General features: G+C 44.4%; 1 protein-coding gene across 1 annotated transcript in view; it reads right to left on the bottom strand.

Annotated features, from left to right (window-relative positions):
- Window positions 1-8,359, bottom strand: part of LOC148482031 (catalase-like) — a 52,945-nt gene extending 44,586 nt beyond the window's left edge. Inside the window, exon 1 of the mRNA XM_088452640.1 lies at window positions 8,273-8,359. The gene's annotated coding sequence lies outside the window, so the exon portion shown is untranslated. The remainder of the gene's footprint in view (window positions 1-8,272) is intronic.
- Between the last annotated feature and the right edge of the window lie 5,948 nt (window positions 8,360-14,307).

Here is a 14,307-nt window from a genome sequence, read left to right as displayed (position 1 = left end):
TATGTAAAAGAAAAAAATGCTTAATTTTGTGAGGTAAATAGAAATACAATTTTACTACTTATGATTTATGGCTAACCGTGTGGAGAGTAGATGGCCAGTCAATATCATGTTGTCATGACAGTGGGCCTATTTTTATGTGGAGGCCTGGAGCTGTAGCTCCATCCGCCCCATTGTTAATCTGGCCCTGAGTAGGGGTATCTGTGATACTAGTGTATGGGGACAGCGGGCCAATCCAGGAGAGAAAGGTAAGCAGGGGATATCTGTGATACTAGTGTATGGGGACAGCGGGCCATTCCGGGAGAGAAAGGTAAGCAGGAGATATCTGTGATACTAGTGTATGAGGACAGAGGGCCATTCCGGGAGAGAAAGGTAAGTAGGAGATATCTGGGATACTAGTGTATGGGGACAGCGGGCCACTCCGGGAGAGAAAGGTAAGCAGGAGATATCTGGGATACTAGTGTATGGGGACAGCGGGCCATTCTGTGAGAGGAAGGTAAGTAGGAGAGATCTGTGATACTATTGTATGGGGACAGCGGGCCATACCGGGAGAGGAATGTAAGTAGGGGATATCTGTAATACTAGTGTATGGGGACAGCGGGCCATACCAGGAGAGGAATGTAAGTAGGGGATATCTGTGATACTAGTGTATGGGGACAGCGGGCCATACCAGGAGAGGAATGTAAGTAGGGGATATCTGTGATACTAGTGTATGAGGACAGCAGGCCATACCGGGAGAGGAATGTAAGTAGGGGATATCTGTGATACTAGTGTATGAGGACAGCAGGCCATACCGGGAGAGGAATGTAAGTAGGGGATATCTGTGATATCTCCTGCTTTACCCTCTTGATGAATGGCCCGATAACTTAACTTAATTTTCACAATTGCAGGTGAAAATGTGCATTTTCATCTGCTTTTGTAAAAATTAAGTGATGATGAATAGGCCCCCATGCCATGTGGGGATGGGGTCTGGAGTATATTATTAAGGAAGGGGAAAACTTGACATCTCTTTGCGTAAACTTTATTGTTGTTTTTTTCTTAATAATAAACCTTTCAAAATTGCATATAAGACTTTGTTTTTCTTGCAGCCCACACACTCTTAGACCCGGAATATTCTGCCCGGTTGGGATTTTGAGTTTGACACGCCTGCACTTGTAGATACATTGGCTCTGATTCAGCAAGGATCGCTATTGCGATTACGCACGCAATCGGCCGATTGTTGCATTCTGCGTATGCATCGAACACTCCATTGTGATTGTGACTGCGATTGCAGTGACTACGCAGACCCACTGCAGAGTCATTGACAGGAAGTGCCGTTTGGTCGGTGGTGACAAGAGGGGGGGGGGGCAAAACACAGGTGTATCTATCCGTTTGAACGCCGTTGCAGAGGCGTGCATAGATTAGCCACTGTGATGCCATCCACAGCTTGTGTACTCACTGCGTGTGATGAGGTTAGCAATTTCTGAATAAGGTCAGAGCTTCTGCTAGTGTGCGTGAGGCTGCGATGGTACTCCATGTTACTGATGGTTTCACAGTCTTGCTAAGTATTACGGATGTGTGTAAGGTCAGGTGGGCAACCTTAGGTTGTGCTGTGATGGCATAGCATCGCAGAGGATTCGCATACCATTGCAGTGAGACTGTGTGCGTAATCGCTATTGTAATTGCAGTTGCGACCCTTACTGAATCAGGCCCATTATCCCTTATATAAATTTTATAATGCACATTTTCCAATCATTCACACTTCCTGAAATGCACACACTTCAGCCAATCAGGAAGCTGTTCAGGGAGGGATAGCTACATTGTATGATACAAACACACACTTCAGCCAATCAGGAAGCTGCTCAGGGAGGGATAGATACATTGTATGATACAAACACACAACATGCACATACATCAGCCAATCAGGAAGCTGCTCAGGGAGGGATAGCTACATTGTATGATACAAACACATAATATGCACACACTTCAGCCAATCAGGAAGCTGTTCAGGGAGGGATAGCTACATTGTATGATACAAACACACACTTCAGCCAATCAGGAAGCTGTTCAGGGAGGGATAGCTACATTGTATGATACAAACACACAACATGCACAAACACATCAGCCAATCAGTAAGCTGTTCAGGGATCGATAGATACATTGTATGATACAAACACACACTTCAGCCAATCAGGAAGCTGCTCAGGGAGGGATAGATACATTGTATGATACAAACACACAACATGCACAAACACATCAGCCAATCAGGAAGCTGCTCAGGGAGGTATAGATACATTGTATGATACAAACACACAACATGCACAAACACATCAGCCAATCAGGAAGCTGCTCAGGGAGGGATAGATACATTGTATGATACAAACACACACTTCAGCCAATCAGGAAGCTGTTCAGGGAGGGATAGCTACATTGTATGATACAAACACACACTTCAGCCAATCAGGAAGCTGCTCAGGGAGGGATAGATACATTGTATGATACAAACACACAACATGCACAAACACATCAGCCAATCAGGAAGCTGCTCAGGGAGGGATAGATACATTGTATGATACAAACACACAACATGCACAAACACATCAGCCAATCAGGAAGCTGCTCAGGGAGGGATACATTGTATGATACAAACACACAACACGCACACACTTCAGCCAATCAGGAAGTTGCTCAGGGAGCGATAGATACATTGTAAGATACAAACACATAACATTCACAAACACTTGCCCAACACAATGTGCAATATTCTCAGGAAGGAAGTTTCTCAACAGGTGAAGAAATCCGTGTCATCTGCTCTCATCACTATCACGTATTGCTCCATAGTGCAGCTGCGTTTGATCAGAATTACCGTATAACTGCCTACTGCAGCCGCCCCTGATAATAGCAGCGCACACTTACTGATAGATTAGAGGAAAAACACTGCTAGCAACCTTACTGTTTTTATTATAATCGGTTTTTATTATAGTGCCAGCATTATTCTGTAGCACCCTTATTTATTAAGGTAAATATTTTACAAACACAGACGTTTACGGAAGAGTGTCGCATTTTATAGATGTCAGAAATATCTGATTCTGCCGCAAAAGCATTAGAAAATAAATAATTACCAGTCTCGGAAAAACTAAGGGGGAGATTTAATAAAGCTTGGAGAGAGAGAGAGAAAATTGGAGGTAAATAGCACCAACCAATCAGCTCCTAACTGTCATTTTTCAAACACAGCCTGTAGAGTGACAGTTAGGAGCTGATTGGTTGGTGCTATTTATCTCCAATTTTATCGCTCTCCAAGCTTTAGTAAATCTCCCCCTATAGCTTGGCCACTGTTATCTGAGGTCATTGTAGCTTTTTGACCCCAGTCTACTAGCGTAAACCTCCACATGCACGGCCCAGTGTCCCACGCCGCCACTCTGCAGCACGGCTAGCGGAATCAGCGGTAGTAGGGAAGTGTTACAGGGACCATCACTATGTCTCAGGATCGGTACAACTTCTCAATGGAGCCTTATTCCCAACAGGAGATATTTGATATGTTAATTAAAATGGACCCTATTTAACAACGAAGGCAAATACGGCAGAATTTTAGCTTAGTATCACTGTGATACTAACGAAAAAGCCACTGGTATTTACCAATACTTAGCCCTCCGACGAGGTCCCGTGAAGTCCTCGTCCTCAGCGAAGTTCTACGCTGGGCTGCCGGCAACAACTACCATCATTAACCACTAACTACGCTGCTGGATTGTGGATTAAACTTTCTAGGTATCCCTGATTTGGGAAGCAGAAAGTTGTCCCTATTTATTACTCAGACAGAGCAAGGAAGCGATTAATGTTCCCTTAAACAGCGACAACTTGTTTCTGATCAAATCAATTTTGACTCTGATGTTTGGACATTTTTATTAACACCCACTAATCAAGACAATACTTAAGCTGGGTACACACGTAAAGATTTTCTGTCCAACCATCCAACTAGTTGGTTGGTTGGAATGAAAATCTGGTAAGGTATGAAAGCAAATGACAATCAGCAATTTGCTCCCAAACGCCGGAAAATGGACAAAAACTGTTGTTTGAACAAATTGTTTAGAACAGTGGTTCTCAAACTCGGTCCTCAGGACCCCACACAGTTCACTTTTTGCAGGTCACCCAGCAGGTGCACAGGTGTACTCATTACTCACTGACACATTTTAAAAGATCTACAGGTGCAGCTAACTATTTCACTTGTGATTCTGTGAGGAGACCTGGAAAACATGCACTGTTTGGGGTCCTGAGGACAGAGTTTGAGAACCTGTAGTTTAGAACAAACATTTAACAAACTTGTCTGACGACCATTTTCATCTGTTTTCTGGCATTTAGGAGCAAATTGCTGATCATCAGTTACTCCCATACGTTACCAGATTTTCATTCCAACCAATCAACTAGTTGGATGGTTGAACAGAAAATCTTTACGTGTGTATGCAGCATGACACCTAAACCTTCATAAAAACGACTACTGAGAACACTTAACAAGTGATCAAAAAGAGACAGTTACAAATACCCAGTGGGTGTAATTCATTAATTTTTGTGAATATATGAATTGCTAAATTATTGGTCGGTACAAATGGATTGTGCTACTTAATATGTGTATTTTTTTATTATCTGCTCATACATCTATTACAGCTGGATCCATTTTTAAGTTAGTTTTCCTGTTTTTATTTATTGTTATATATTTTATTACATATTCTGTTTTTCTTATGATAGGCTTATGTCTCTTTATATGGGAGGTCTCATTCCTAATATGTGGTTATTATCTGTGGTCAGCGTTCCTATATCTTTCTTTTCTGAGTGTTTATGCCGGTGAGGATTAGCACCTCACAATCAGTAGCCGCAGTCCACTTCTAGTACACGCGGGATTTTATTATATCATATCTGAGGTAAATTTATTATACTCAGCACCTAAGTGTGTGTTTTGCTAGAATCCTAATACTGCCAGCAACGGGGCTCAGCGTAATGCGCACGCGCGACGCTCCATCTGCGCATGTGCGTGACACGGGGACCCCACCATGCCTGGAAGACTTCGCTGAAGCCGGAAAGGCACCACCGGGTTTCCATTGCGGCAATGGGGACCGCATCGCTCTCGCCATCTAAAAGATGGCGAGAGTGATGGTGTGACAAACAGTGGTAGGTAATCTTAGATTACCGCTGTTTGTTAAATCCAGAAAGGGTGGAACAACCCCTTTAGTGAGCGCTAGAAGTGTTATGCTTCATTGTTAAATAGGGGCCATGTTGTATTGCCGTGATATGTGGCGATAAGAAATGATGGTTAATGTGGGACTATGAGGTTTGTTAATATATTGGTCCTTGGGTGTTACCAAAACAGAAAAGAAAAAGTATTCCTATCACGGGGCACTCAAGAACAAACACATATAATTGATTTCTAAATCCACATAACCACCAGATATAGCAACATTAGTGAACCATGTTATACCAATTTATTAAAACTTAACCTTTAATCAATCCTTGGATTGGATACAGCAAAATATATTTTATTTTTATGATTTTAATATATTTAAAACATTTCAATCTTAAATCCACCCCACAGTATTTAATATTTATAGTTCATTTGGACTAGTAGTAATATGTCTCTCATGAGCGTCTGTAGACAACGGACTTCTATTATATCAACAAGTATGATGGCTCTGGTTATGAACAACCAGAATTAGTATCTTAGTTAACACATATTAGAATCTTAATATTGTAGGCATCATTCATATGGTGAAATACATATAGCAATCTTCAGCTTAATTATTGACACTAACGTCTCATGAATAGCTCTAAAGGCCAGATTATAGGTGCCCACTGATCATAGTCCTATAGTCTGACAGACGCCCATAATATTTTACTTATACCCCTTTTACACCAGAGCAAAAACCTGGGTTTTTGCTGGGTCTACCCGGGTCGCAGCTCAGTGTAAAAGGGTTCCTGAAAAATAACCCAGGTCAAGTGACCCAGCAATCCAACCCAGGTAGCTACCAGTGTTGGACCCAGGATGGACCTGAGTAATGGTGCAGTGTAAACGGTTCAACCCGGGTTATCTGACCTGGGTCATGCCTAAAATGAGCTGATTGGGGGTTGTGGGGCATTCACCTCCCACTTTTTATGACCTCACAGGTTTAGCAGGGCAGTCCAGAGTTCAGTGTGAACAGGGCTGACCTGGGAGTAACCCAGATCGAAGCTGCAGCGTAAATGGGTCTGACCTGGGTCTGACCAGGGTTGGAACCATGTCCGAAAACCCAGGTCGGACCTGGGTTTTTGGTGGAAAAGAGGTATTAGTATAGTGAGGATGGTTGAACCTAAGCATATGCCACACCCTTAATCAATCCCTGGATTGGATGTGGCAAAATGTATAATATTTAAAAACATACAATAAAATCATTGATTCCACCCAACAGTGTTTTATATGTCTATGTTACTCGGACTAACCACATAAATGACTCTATAATTAGATGTCTCTCCCGAACGTCTGTAAATAGCGGATGTGCATTGATCACCCTTTATTATGTCTCTATATAAATAAAGTTATTATTGGTATCCTTATTACTATAATCCTAAGAGATCACTTATTACCAATGAGGGGTCAATATCAATCTACTTATCAATCTTATTCAATATAGCCGATCTGGCATATAGACCAATAAGGCATTCATCTGGCAACAAGTAAATATATTTTTGACACATATGTTTTGCAACCATGGATATAAAGTATTCAGTTACATCAGTGTATCATTCTGAACTAATATATCTCTCATGATTTTCATACAAAAGTAGTGATACTAACTGCACTTTCCCTAACACAGGTTAACGTGTTAGCAAGGGGTTAATTCCTTCAGACATTAATCCTGTATTCCAATAATGTTGTTAAAAGATCACAAGGCAGGTTGTATTTTACAGAGATATATCCTACATCAAAATGATTATTAATGAAAGCCTCTTAAATATATTTAATGTCCCATATGCAGTAATCTTAGGCTCAGTATCTGGCATAAATGCCTCTTAGAAAACTCTGAAGATCGGGTCACACGCGCCCACTCCGTACCTGGCAATGATGCATCTTAATTGATACTAAATATCGGGTCACACACGCCCGCTAGTCAATTAGGTTTGGTATCTGGCATAGGTGCCTCTTTAGTCACTCTGAATATAGGGTCACAGGTGCCCGTTAGTGAGTAACCTTTAATATTACGAATGTTCATTCATTAGCATCTGGCACAAATGCCTCTTATACCCCTTTTCCACCTAAATTCCGGGTCTGACCCGGAGTTGGAGCTGGGCAGAAGGGTGGTACTCTGGGTCGGGGTGAAATATTTAGTGAGGCCGAGAGGGGGGGTTCATGAATTTTGCAAGCTTGGCGGCAGAGATGAGTGTCTGGTTTGGAGGCTTCCAGATATCCCAGCCATGTTGTGTATATAGATATTAATATTTAAACTCTAATCTGTAATACACAGGGCTCCCACACTTACCCCACCCCAGCTAATCTCAGGCTTCCATCCACCGTTAGAGACAGACAACACGGCTCATAGATGAATAATCCTAACAGAAAAGCTAAGCAATACATGGCTCTTTTGCTCTTTTAGAACTACATATCTCAGCATGCCTGCCAGCATCTTGCATTGCATGCTGGGACGTGAAATACCATGAAAGCTGGGTAAGCCCCCAGTTAGCCTCCCAAGTACATAAATCCTTTAATCTAACATGTATGAATACACCTTGCCCTGTGTCAACATACCTGTCATAAATTCTATCCTGAAAAACTAACTGTAAGCCCTGTAACACACCCATCTTTGTCCCTCTACAATGGGAACCTGCATTCCTTACACAGCACAGTCACATTAACGATCACATTACATAGAATCACAACGTTCTGACATATACAGCTGCATTATATTCCAGTATTCTTATAGCATATATTAATTCTCTCTGTCGTTACGTTCCACCTCCTGGCACAGATCATGGGCTGGACGCCTCGTTTTAATACAATACTCTCACCCTCAGGCTAGAAATAAAAGTCATCTGCCCCGAGCGTGACCCAGCTCTGGCACCCAGGCATTCCACCCCTTCACCCACACTTAGCACAAACACACAGCTCCATCTCTCTACACTTGGCACAGAAAACAGCAACTGCTTTGCCCACACTGGCCCTTCAGGGTCTCACGTGTCGGTGGGCATTCCATGCATTCTCCTTAGTGGAAAGATTATGGCTGCATCTGGAGCCAGAACTGGCAACTTGCCCTAAAGGTGCCCAGTTAGATTGTGGTACCTGGGTGTGTTGTCTGGATGGATCCACAGCGAGTGCCTCTTTGCTGCAGTCAGGTCTTCAGTGTTTGGTACCTGCACAATTGAGGAACCTTAAAGTTTAGAGTAAATTTGGAGCCCCTCCCTTCCTCAGAATATTTCCTGCACTCCCTCCCCAAGGCCTGAAGCCTATAAAGCTCTTGTGTAATCCTTGCCGTTACTTACAGACGACACTGTGCGCAAACAGTCGGATAGGATAGTACAAGAGCAGACGGCGTGTATGTAAAGTCAATTTAAACCCCCAAAACTACAAACATTTGTTTTAAAACTCCATGTATGTACTTATAGAGGCACATGATATAAACCGCTGTTACACTGACTTCATAAGGATCTCTGAGGGAGCTTTGGGCCTGATTCAGAGCCGGACGCTCTGACCAGAGCGCTCGCTCTGAATAAGGGCCCTCCTACATGAAAATGGAGCGGCCTTATGGATGCTCGCATAGCTGTGGGTGACCACCCACAGCTATAGCGAGCGTCCATGATGATGGTCGCGATGGTCTGCCGCAAGCCCTGGAGTGATTTTGGCTCTATCAGAGCCAAAATCACTCCCACTGACATCACTACTGATGTCAGTGGGGCTGGCTTCAGACGGTAGGCGTTCCCATGGGAACGCCTCCGTCTGGCAGCCACGCCCCCGGCACGCCCACCAAAGGGGGCGTGCTGTCAATCAACATCGACAGCACGCCCCCTTTGGTGCAAGACCCGGAGCAACGGCTACCCCGTCGCTAGCCGGGTCTCGCGCATTCGCACGACGGAGCTCCCTCCGTCGTGCGCATGCGCAGTGGGCTAACATAGACCCGCTTGCGAGCGTCCTGCGCTCGCGAGCGGGTCTGAATGACCCCCTTTGTTCTGTCCATAGGGCCCTATATATTATGTATCTGGTTTTTCACCATTAAGCTTATAATTGAACTTCAACTTGCAGCGCACAGCCCCGATTTATCAGAGATATTTATAACGCTTTGATGGGACAGCGAATCTCAGAACAGGCCGCACTGGCGAAAACGCTTCCCCTACGTACGCAGGGGACTTGCAAAAACATGCTAATGACTCAGTCGCCATCTTGTGCAGAGAGACGCCCACTGCCAGTGTCTCACATCTGCAGCTTAACGTACAAATACCTTGCAAACATCGGTCGCACATCGGAGCAAGACTATGCTGTCTCTGAATGATCGTCTCACCTAAGACGCCGGGGAGTCTCCCGCTGCATGTAAGTTCACAGAGGCTCACTAGGGCACGCCCAGAAAACGGTCCCGACACGCCTGGGTTTTTCTAGCCACAACCTGTAACCTGCGACCGCTGTCGCTAACCAATCGCGAGCGCAGTGCGACTTTGGCACATGCGCAGCAGCAAAAAATTGTTCCACTGCGGCCGACACCGACATTGCGTCCACCCAAATAATCTACGCATTGCCGCAGCTGAGATTGAGCAACACTGTACAGTGCAGGGTGCAGTAATGATCAACTCAAAACTGGAGGAATCATTATCCAACATGTTCATTGTGCTGAAGCCAGGAGAGCGCTACTCAGCAGTCTCCATATTGCTTCCTTCAGGGAGGCTTCATTTCCTAACCAAGATGGCCGCCGTCTGTACTTCTGCACCATCTTGACACTGTGTTAGAACAAGGACGTGTTAACACTTAGCTCAGTGAGACCCTGTAATATGCTGCGTCCACAGTGTTGTTCACCACTTACTTCCAACACACAGTCACCGTCTGGTGGTCAGTATGCTCTGCTCCATCCTGAGAGTCTGTTACATGCATAAGTGTGAGTGTGGCTGTACACTGAAGTTACTGCTGAATAAATCACTCCACTGGTTAAGCACTGGGCAGTTCAGTCACTTCAGGGTATCATCCGCTGGTTTGTGCATTAAGGGGGAGATCTAATAAAGCTTGGAGAGAGATAAAATTGGAGATAAATAGCACCAGCCAATCAGCTCCTGTCATTTTTCAAACATATCTCCCCTTCAATACCAAATGGATGTAAGAATGAGCAATAGGGAAATGTTTTCCGCTTTGTTTGTTTTTAACAAAGGCCGTTTGGTGAGAATAGCTGGGAAATGTAAATAACGTGACGTTACGTGAGCATCGGATGCATGAAGAGTGGATGAGAGTCATAGGATATAAATAATACATCTCTGTGCTGTATCCTGACCACCCCAGAGCATGTTACAGCACGCTGCATACTTCTGCCTGCTCTAGGTCTGCCCATGAGATGAACACGCGATCACACATGTATTTAAGGCCAATTCACACAGTTGTCTTACACAGGCACAGTTTTGCCCCATGTAAGCTCTGCGGTCCAGTTTTCCTGACATTTTGATGAATAGACGTAAGGTTATAACAAGGGAATATTACTAGATTTTTATTATAAACTATTTATCTTTCCAATGCAGCCAGGGCTCTGACCCAGCTCTATGTACAAACATCTGGGATATATTAGAATTGTTTGTGGAAGATCATCTCTTCCCCTTTTGCAGCTGGTTCACTTCTCAGAGAAGGAAGCAGAGTTTACGACAGACTGAGGGGGGCGAGCTTACCCAATTTGTCTCCACTTCCCTCTCGCCTGCAGGGACACAATGGCGTCTATTATTCCACATTCCCAATGGCTGGGAAAAAATGTCACAATGGTTTAGGCGTAATTACAGCTTTACGCGCCTTATTCTGAGACACATACAGCGGCATCCGTGTCTGCAACTTTATGCTATTACTGCTATGAGCCCTTCACTGGTGTACAGCCGGACGCCTGACTGAGACGCCCACCTTGAGCGCCTTCAGGCGCGGCAATCATATCTGTTGGGTGGTTGTGTTTTTTGCACCATCAAAACTTGCACCAGCCCCATGCTAGGAGCAAATTGTTAATCAGAGTAAGGCCTCCAATGTGACCAGCCTGTGTCACTCCCATTACACGCCCCTCCGTACATCTGCATAGCCGCCTCCCACTCACATTTCTGCGATAGTGATCTCAATTGCAAATGTGACTCTGGGCGCACAAACCCTGCACACGGATTCAGTAGGATTTACCGTCGGCCGCATCCAAATCCCGTCAGCACTGAAAATCCACTCCTCGCCCGGCTTGGTAAGCCGGGTGTCGGGCTCCAGACGTAGGGAAAATGACAGGCGTCGAGATTTCAACACCTGTCATTTAACCCTTGCCGGGATTATACAGTCGGGAAGCCAGCGGTCGAGATTCCGTCCATCGGCCTCCTGACTGTTTCCCTCTGCACAGATGGGCTGTAGTGAGGGAAAAACACTCGTACTGTAACCTATTGAATAATTGTAACCACAATTACGAATGCAAACCTAGGACCAATCATGGAACCTCAACCTGTGTGCACCCGGGCAGGTGTATCGCCTCCCACCCCTCTGTATCTTAAATACGGTGTATACTTCCATTGTCTAGTTTTTTTCCCCTTCTCTCTCATATGTAAAACAGCTTTATAGAAAGGTTTTACAGACTTCTATCTCTGCACAGAACCTTATGACTTGGCATGTGGCCTCTTCTCTGGCAAAGCCCCAAAAGTTTCCAGTTAATGCAGTGACTCGGGCGTTTCATTGCCGCCTGAGAGCAAAAGAAACAAGTTTATTTTGCATTTAATCGCCAACAGATACAAAGAAATCGTGCCCCACCCTCTACCAGCGCCCCATTACCAGCCTTGGTAACCCTCCAGTTTCCTCATTTTAACTCAACCCCCCACCCTGCGATCTCTGCCAGGGTCACAAGCGGGAGGTGGGGTAGATGGCTCAGCGGGTGGATGTTATGTTATTGGCTGATAGTGTTGTCTCCATTCCTCCACTGAGCTATCAGCCAAGACGGCTTCCAGAGATTAATTAGGTTAAAAGGGAGCCACTAAATTCGTCAAATATAGCAGGATTGAATAATCAGTAATAGTGCACCTTATATAAACGAGAACATGGCTATCGGCAAAAACAGGGACTTCTGAACACGCTGTTATATTGACAATTTGATGCTTTATGAGAAACACACCACGGTTCTTAGTTATTGGTTTGAGCCTATGCATGTATTCTGGGTGTGGATAGACAATGTATAGTTAGACACCAGATGTTAGACAGTCAATAGTTAGGCAGGGACTAATGGTCGACACACTAAAGTTCGACATGCAAGAAGGTTGACAGGGTAAAAAGTTTGCCATGAAAATGGTCGACACTTTTTTTGATCCCTAATCTTCACCCTAACCCTCCCACCTGGTGCCTGACCCTGACTCTCAAAAAAAAAAAAAAATCATCATGGTGACCATTTTCATGTTGAACTGTTGACACTGGCGACCTTCTTACATGTCGAACTTTAGTGCGTCAACCTTTTGTCCCAGTCTAACTATTGACTGTCTAACACAGTGTTGGCTAACCTTGACACTCCAGCTGTTATGGAACTACATAACCCAGCATGCACTGCTACAGCTTTGCTATTAGGGCATGCTAAAACTGTGGCAGGGCATGCTGGGATACATAGTTCCACAACAGCTGGAGTGTCAAGGTTAGCCAACACTGGTCTAACAGCTGGTGTCTATCTAGTCATTGTCCATCTACAGTCCGGAACCCATGTATTCTGCATCCAGCCACTGCATTGAAGCTACTTCCCAAGTGGGCATTCTCAGGGGTTTGATGATGAATTCCCACTTCCGCAAAGTGCTGTTAATTGTGGTTTTAAACAGTAGAGGACCAGATGCAGAGAACCACATGCCACAACCACAGCACCACACCCTCCGCACAATGAACATAACGGCCCCATCGACTCTCCCACAGGGTGTGTAAATAAATAAATTTTGGCAAGTGGTGTTAAATGTGCTTCAACGTCATGATCAAAACAGACTTTTCTTTGCCATCGGCAACACATCAACACATGAATGGTCTCGGGATGCTTTACTGTTGGCATGACAAAAGGATGAAGACTTTGAGGATGGCCTGGTGTCAAGAAAGGCAGCAAAGAAGCCATTTCTCTCAAGGAACAACATCAGAGACAGATTGAGGTTCTGCAAAAGGTACAGGGATTGGACTGCTGAGGACTGGGGTAAAGTTATTTTCACTGATGAATCCCCTTTCAGATTGTTTGGGGCATCTGGAAAAACACTTGTCCGGAGAAGGAAAGGTGAGCGCTACCATCAGTCCTGTGTCATGCCAACAGTAAAGCATCCTGAGACCATTCATGTGTGGGGTTGCTTCTCAGCCAAGGCAGTGGGCTCACTCACAATTTTGCCTAAGAACACAGCCATGAATAAAGAATGGCACCAAAACATCCTCCAAGAGCAACTTCTCCCATCCATCCAAGAACAGTTTGGTGAGGAACAATGCCTTCTCCAGCATGATGGAGCACCTTGTCAAAAGGCAAAAGTGATGACTAAGTGGCTCGGGGAACAAAACATAGACATTGGATCCATGGCCAGGAAACTGCCCAGACCTTAATCCCATTGAGAACTTGTGGTCAATCCTCAGGAGGCGGGTGGTCAAACAGAAACCCACAAATTCTGACAAACTCCAAGCACTGATTAGGCAAGAATGGGCGGCCATCAGTCAGTATGTGGCCCAGAAGTTGAGTGACAGCATGCCAGGGCGAATTGCAGAGGTCTTGAAAAACACTGCAAATATTGACTCTGTAATTGTCAATAAAAGCCTTTGACACTTATGAAATGCTTGTAATGTTACTTCAGTATACCATAGTAACATCTGACAAAAAGGTCTAAACACACTGAAGCAGCAAACTTTGTGAAAACCAATAATTGTGTCACTCAAAACTTTTGCCCATGGTTGTAGTCTTTGCACCTGTGCCTCCTTTCCAGATATATACAAGCCCGTCCCCCGAACCTTACTGCCTCAGATAGAAAAGCACCCAGCTTCCTAACATATAAACCAGCTGCTAAAGTGTATAATGAACATATTTAAAATATAAAAAACACTAAATTTCAAATATAATTTTATTAAGTTCAATAGTCGACAACCTTAACAGCATTAAACGGTTTTAGGTAAAGGAAAACACCCACACAGGAGTA

This window comes from Taudactylus pleione, unplaced genomic scaffold (assembly GCF_031769625.1).
Source record: "Taudactylus pleione unplaced genomic scaffold, aTauple2 ptg000555l, whole genome shotgun sequence".
In the NCBI taxonomy this organism is placed as follows: domain Eukaryota; kingdom Metazoa; phylum Chordata; class Amphibia; order Anura; family Myobatrachidae; genus Taudactylus; species Taudactylus pleione.
The sequence above is the reverse complement of the archived record's forward strand: the minus strand, read 5'-3'. Positions and strand labels throughout refer to the sequence as shown.